The following is a 6,939-nucleotide window of genomic DNA, read 5'->3' as shown; positions in this document are numbered from 1 at the left end:
TAGTTGTTTTATATACATTTCTTCTAGTTCTTTGTTTTATCCCTTTCTCAGTCCCTTTAAACAACATATTGTTGTAGGTTGCAGATTTCAGATTCTGTAGTAGAAAACTAAAACAAGTAATTTTTTTACTGTTATGTAAGTGGAGTCTCATCATCTGTGGTTATTTCACACCTAAAGAAAAGAAAAAGGCTATGCTCAAGCATATTCAGATTTCCCAAAAACATTTACTTTCTTCAGGTTTTGATATAGGTGATTCAGTAGAAAGCTTCTTTCCCTGAATCATTAAAAACATTGCTTCAGCATGTGGATCCTGCTGGAGGTATCAGCCTTAACACTGAATAAAATCACAAAGTTCTCAGCACTTTGAGACTTTAAAAAATAACTAATCCAGCTTGAGTATTGCTAGTGGTGCTTTCCCCAACCTGCATGGCCGAAATTATCTTATCAATGGTCACTTAAATGCTCATTTTTTGTCCTCAGCTTCCACATATACTTGCTGTATATGACGATTGCCCTGTTCCATCCAAGGAGAAGCCGTACATGAGGAAGCTGTACAGAGCTGTACTTGGAGCCAAATTACTACGTTCATTAAGACGTCACCCCACACTATTTGATGACTTTGGCGCTGGCTCTAATTACTGAATGGATTGAACAAGCTAAGCACTCTAGCAACCTGTTATTAAGATTACCCGAAAACACAGCTGAGTCTAGCTATTAGAGGTGTGACCACCTTTGTTTTGGAAAAAAAAATCTAAATGAGAGCAGCTCCTCCCCTTCCATCCAGTCTCACCTGACCTCTCTGCTGATCTGTCACACCCTTAAAATTTTTAGCTGAGTAAGATGAAACTACAGAGGAAACCATGAGTTATATGTGATTCAGTAGCAGGGTAATAGGACAAAAGGAGGGCGTCCTTGTTCCTTTCCTAGTGTGCTCTGCACAGCAACTCCTCTCTTCCATCACTACACTGGCCATGATTGCTAGTTAGCCCTGGAGTCCGTTCTGTTAATAAAAACCACTCCTGCATGAACCCATCCTCTCGAGTACACACTGCTAGTAAGGGGTTGATAGAGGAGCTTCTGCAGAGTCGGCAGGAAATGAGTTTGCTTAGCCAGGACTTGCACTGTCATTGACCGTGGGCACTCTCACTGCAATGGTGTCAGCACACCAGCCCAGCAAGGACCAATAAAACCCTCCTGCTGCCATAAGCCTTTGATTCTTGCAAAAATAGGTCATCTATGTTTACAGACTGCCAGAAGCACGCACAGACAAATAAACAACTTTTGGATGTGCATGCCAGAATGGGGAACTATCCTAAAAAACAGGAGCAATAATTCAGTAGGAGAAATAATCCTGCTACTCCAGGATTCCAACTGCCGCACTGAAATCAGCGTGAATATGACGAACAAATAAATGTGTACAGGATTGAACTCCTGGGACTTAATTCTGCAAGGCATCAAGCACTCCTATACAGTGCTGAGAGATGGCTTTCCTGGGGAAGCTCAGGAGTTTTGAAGAGTCTGAAATTAAAAAAACCTGCTAGTGCAGATACTGCCTGAAAATGAAAGACCTACAAAGACATGGATGCAATACATGAGTTAATTACTTCTCACCTGCTTTCAACAGAACCATAAATTACTGGGTTTACTGATTACAAGATTGCAAGAGCACAGCTGAAGATGAGATAGCATCTCTATTAAGAATATCTTTGGAATAATAAAAGATAAAGATAATAGGTAAATACAAATCTGTTTTTTTTTTTTTTTTCAGTTAAAACAAATTAGAGCTTTTTTGTTGATATAATTTTAATACAGTCTATTATTTAAGCACCTAAAATTTAAACTTGAACCGATGACCTGCACTTAGGCCTAAACTCACCACATTCTATTCATTTAAAGTAAATAGAAATGATGGTCAAGCAGTCCATGTTTGCTGCCGAAGGTGAGAAGGAAAACCATTTTGCTGGGACCACCAGCAGGGAAATACATGGAACTAGAGCTTGCTGTAGCCATGACCAGTTTTTGGAAGCAGCAGCCTTGCCTACAAGCACAGCGCGTCCAGTCTACTCCAATTTAGAACTAACTAAATTAAACTAAGTTGTAACTAACTGATTTATTTAAAATTGGAAAGCTCTCCTATGCTGGTAGTTTAAGGAGCAAAGAAGATGTTTTCTCAGCTTCAGACAGCTGAGGGGCTGCCACCATAGGTCCCAGAACATAAATAAGCCCAGCTTGATTCAAGGTAATCGTGCAAAGAAGTGTTCTATCAATCTCTGCCTGGCTCTCTCCTGTGCTCCTCTAGGAGCCTGATGGCAACAGCTGAGCTGCACACCACGGCCAGAGCCTGCAGAGGCTATTGGAGAGGCCTTCACGCAGCCGTGACACAGATAATCTGCTGCTGAACTGGAGAGCCATGCATTTGACAGCTGTTCATGCAACACTCTGCTGGAATCAATACAGCCTACCAGTCCGAAGTCAACTTTCCAAGTAATAAATAAACAGGTCAGTGCATCCCCAGCCTGGTTAATCCGCAATCCAGACAAGCCATGCGTAGATAACTGAGAATTGATTTCCACACTGAGATGGTAGACAAATGACTACAAACTGTCCATTCAATTTATGATCAACAAGGAAAACACATGTTTTAATTATTATCAGTGATAAACAATTATTTAACTTTTTTAGGAAAAAAAAACCAAAATGATCCAAAACAAAAGATAATGAGGTGGCTTATTTAAGGCATGGCTTCTTGTTTGTTGATTTGAAAAGCAAAGCAGTGCTACTAAGGCAGATAAGAAGTCTGAGCTGTCTCTCAGAACAGTATATCCAGAATAATTTGACACAGATTGAGGGGTGAGCAGAGAAAAGAGAATTTAAACCAACTTTGGATCCTCCCCCTTTCAATCTTCTCAGGACACAAAATAATGTCTGGTGGCATTATCGGATGGACAAAATGGGGAAAGAAAATAGGATATCAGTTTGAAATAGCTATGGCCCAGACAGTCTGGGGAAAAAAAAAAAAAAAAAGCAAATATTGCAGTTACCAGCAGAAGAAGTCACTAGCAACAATGATACAGTAGCTAATCCAGTCAGAGATATTAAGGTTTGTTGTATTTTCTCTTATTCTTTAGTTATGTGTTGATACCTACTCCATGGGACTGTGGGCCTAGGCAGGAGAAAAATTTTATGTGCTTTAGTTTGGAATAAAGAACCAAATTTGGGGGTTTGTCCTCTTGAGAACTGGAGCCAGTGAATCTGTTCTTAATAGCTGTCCAGAGGAGGATAAAGCTTTGTTTGCTTTCTTGACGTACTATGCGATATACTGTAAAGGAACTTCTAGAGAAGAGTCAAACAAGACTTTAGCTATGGGGAGCAAATCTTTGTAAAAGACCTGAACTAAAAATTTCATTCCTCAGTAGAAATTCATTTTTCCCCAAAAGGTAGGATTGTTCAACTACGCAGCTGCAGGTTGGCACGCAACAGACTTCTAGAGCATTCATTATGTTCAGTATCACTCTGAGCAGCAAAAAAGCCTTTGCAGCAGTTTTGCTAAACATCATTACCTCAAGCCGAGGCCCAAATTATTTTATTAATGATTGGTTCAGGCAGAAGATCTTCTCATCAAGTCATTTCATTTCTCTAGGGCAAAAGGCCAACCATGCTTCCACTGGTCATAAATATTCTCTGTTCTCCTTGCACTTCTGCCAGTCTTTTTTCATGCTGAAAAGTAGCCTTTCAAAAAGACTGAGTAAAGTTGTTTGATGGACAGTATTACACAAAATTATTTTTTAACTGTTTTTCAGCTGATTTGTATCTGTTCCCGAAGTTTATTGCAAAAGCAATGACACGCTCCACTGCTTGGGAAGAGTTAAAGACAGGGTACTATCCAAGTTTGCTCCTTACGAGGAGTGTGTTTGCTGAACCACCTTCTCCCAGTCCTTGTTGCCTCTATTCCCTTGGGAAAGATATCGATGGACATACTTCATCTTCAACATGAAATAGCAGCAGGCTTTATTTGTATGCAGAATCCAGATATGTTATGCAGGCAGGAACATTAAAGACATGCCAATAATTCTTACAGTATTTATTATACTGTTATCTCAAACATCAGTTGAATGAATAGTTACCTGTAAAGTGTACAGTTAGTCTAGACTAAAACACTCATACCAGATATAGTAAGGCTCTTTAAAAATTATAAATTTCCTTTTTCATTCAACAAAATTTTTTCATTAATGAATCTTTTGGAACAAACCCAGATTTTTGCTTTTCCCATTGAAACTTATTGGTAAAGGATATTTCCTAATATGAAGCAAAATGTTAATGACCTCCCTCAGCAAATTAGGCTGTGGACTTTAAACATGTGCTTAAAAATTTCAAGTACAAACTTAACTTTTGCTTGTGGAGAAAGTCATTGTGCAGTTAGGCATTTCTGACTGGCTGCCAATCCAAATACCAGATATTCATGAAAAAATTTCTCTTGTGAATGGACAAGACTTGGCATTAGCAGATCCAGGCAGGTGAGTAGAAGCATAAAAGAGCACTTTCCTTCTCCAACCTCATGAAAACTTCTCTGATACTTAAATAAGTTTTCAGTAATATCCCAAGACCAAACAACAGGACAAATCCTGCTTGCCCAACTCAGATAAGCATTCACAGTAAAGTCAATGAAATACATATATAATCCAGGTTAGAAAACTTTGTCCAAATCTTCGGGCAAAAACAGATGGAAGTATTCAGAAAACATGGTGATGGTGAGATAAAGGTCTGATGGAGACTGAGAAATGTCCTAGGCTGCTCACACATATCACCAGCATCACTAAACACAGCACCCAGAGAAGAGGCAAGACTTGAAGGAGGAACTAATTTCCATGGGTGGCTGCCAGAAAATGAGGATTAGGCGCCACTGTACTATTACTACAGATGGTTTACACACAAGAAGCAGGAAAAACACTGTAGAGAAATAACATTGGTAATACTAATCTCAAAATCACAAGGAACACTCTCTGTATTTATTTAGTATGGCAACCAATAGTGAGTTGGGGAAGGGAACTGGTACCATTTTTAGCCTGCTTTCTTAATGACAAAAAGATTTATTCAGCCTAGCTGCCTTGTCTGGTATTCGCTTTCCTACTTATCGTACACCTTTAAAGCCACGGAACAATTTTAACCTAATTTTACAACTGGATAAAGGTCACTAAGCAAATAAAGTTCAAGATGCTTTCAGAATGAAGTCAGCAAGGAAAAACACAGAATCATGCATGCTTTTTTATAAATGCCAGTTACACATGATTGAGGGAAATACTTGCCATAACCTTACAAGCACCTACTAAGGAGCTTACAAAGACCCCAACAACAAGAAAAAATACAGTCCATTTGCCATCAGATGACAGGCGTGAGCTCATAGGAAACTTTTCAGCACAGCCCTCGTGAAATGGTTTGGTGGTGAACTGGAGTGAGACACACTTTCCAAGCAGGGAAGGCAAAACAGGCGGCGGTACAACTGACCTCAGCAGGCTCCTTTCCTCTGTAGCTGCTTATTCCCACTCACCACGCCATTGGTAGGGACGCATGAGAAGTAGATTAGATCATCCGAAAACAGCAAGGCAATCTGTGTTACCTGGCTCCCATCCCCATTCTGCTTCACAGAATGATTACACAGGGGGATGCGCGAGCACACTGCAGGGACTGGCAACAGGAATCACTATGCAGGAGTAGAGATAGGGCTGACTACCCGGTCAATGAATGCTTGCTCAGAGACAGTCCGAGCTCCAGTACACACATTGTAAAGGCAGACAAAAATCTGGGACCTGCAGTAAAGGACAAGGAGGAGTAGAGGAGTGGATGGCTACACTGTGGTAATAAAAGGCTTAAAGCAGATTGGGAAGTTTTACTCAGTCTGAGGAATCCTTTGCACCACAGTTAGTATCAAAGAACTCATTGGTGGACATCATAGTGGAACTAATGATGAAGTAAATACCAGACAGTGTAAGAGCATCAGCGATTGGCCCTATGGAGGTGAAACTCTAAATTATTCCTATTTATTTTTTGAAGACAAGAATAAATAGCTGAACCTTGAAGAAATATAGTGAGAATTTCAAACAAAACAAATAATTGTTAATGAAATAAAACTCTTGTATATTAACGTTTTTTCTTAGACCTACAGACAGACACTTGTTCCCTTAAGGCATGTGTGAAGCAATGGCACTGTGAGACTATGCAATTCTTGCAAGACTAGGCAGGACAAATCAAGTCATGATAAGCTCCAGGCTTTCATAGCTACAGCTACATAGAAGCTGAACTAGAGTCAAGTCTACACACCACCTCAACTGTGGAGTTCAATTTCACTTTTCCTTATGTCACAACCGTTTTTATTAACCTTTGTACAAAGAAAGGCTGAATTATCTATGTTAATAGCCTCTTTAGTAATAACTCTTCATTACAGTCTGTTCCTATGTGTGTAGATCTTTATAGTGTACTTTGTAGCTTAGCTAACGATAACACATGCAATAGTCACCTGGTAAGGTTTATACAAGGTATTTATTATATATACAAACACACCTTCCATGAGCATCACAAGTTTGCAATTTTCAAAACAGCTTCAGGCATTTGGACAACTAATGTTCACTTAGGAAACATCTACATCTGTGGAAAACTCACCCTTGATGTTCAAAGACAGGCTGGTAAATAAATGCCTTGTTTTTCAATGGGGTAAGTCCTAGCAGAAGTCAAGCACTTTAGCTCATGAAGTCAGTGAATAAACCAGCTTCCCCCTTCATGGTTGTAACCACAAGACCTCCCGACTGGAAAATATAGTCCATCTGTAATTAGAAATAAATGCAGACATGACAGTTATTTATACCAAATCCACTTTATACAGTCTGACCATAAGAAGTGGACTTGTAGTTATCAATTTCATTTAAACCTTTACATTGCCAGGCTGGT

Source organism: Tyto alba, unplaced genomic scaffold, assembly GCF_018691265.1.
Source record: "Tyto alba isolate M040663 unplaced genomic scaffold, T.alba_DEE_v4.0 Super-Scaffold_38, whole genome shotgun sequence".
Lineage (NCBI taxonomy): Eukaryota > Metazoa > Chordata > Aves > Strigiformes > Tytonidae > Tyto > Tyto alba.
Note: the sequence above shows the minus strand (reverse complement) of the source record.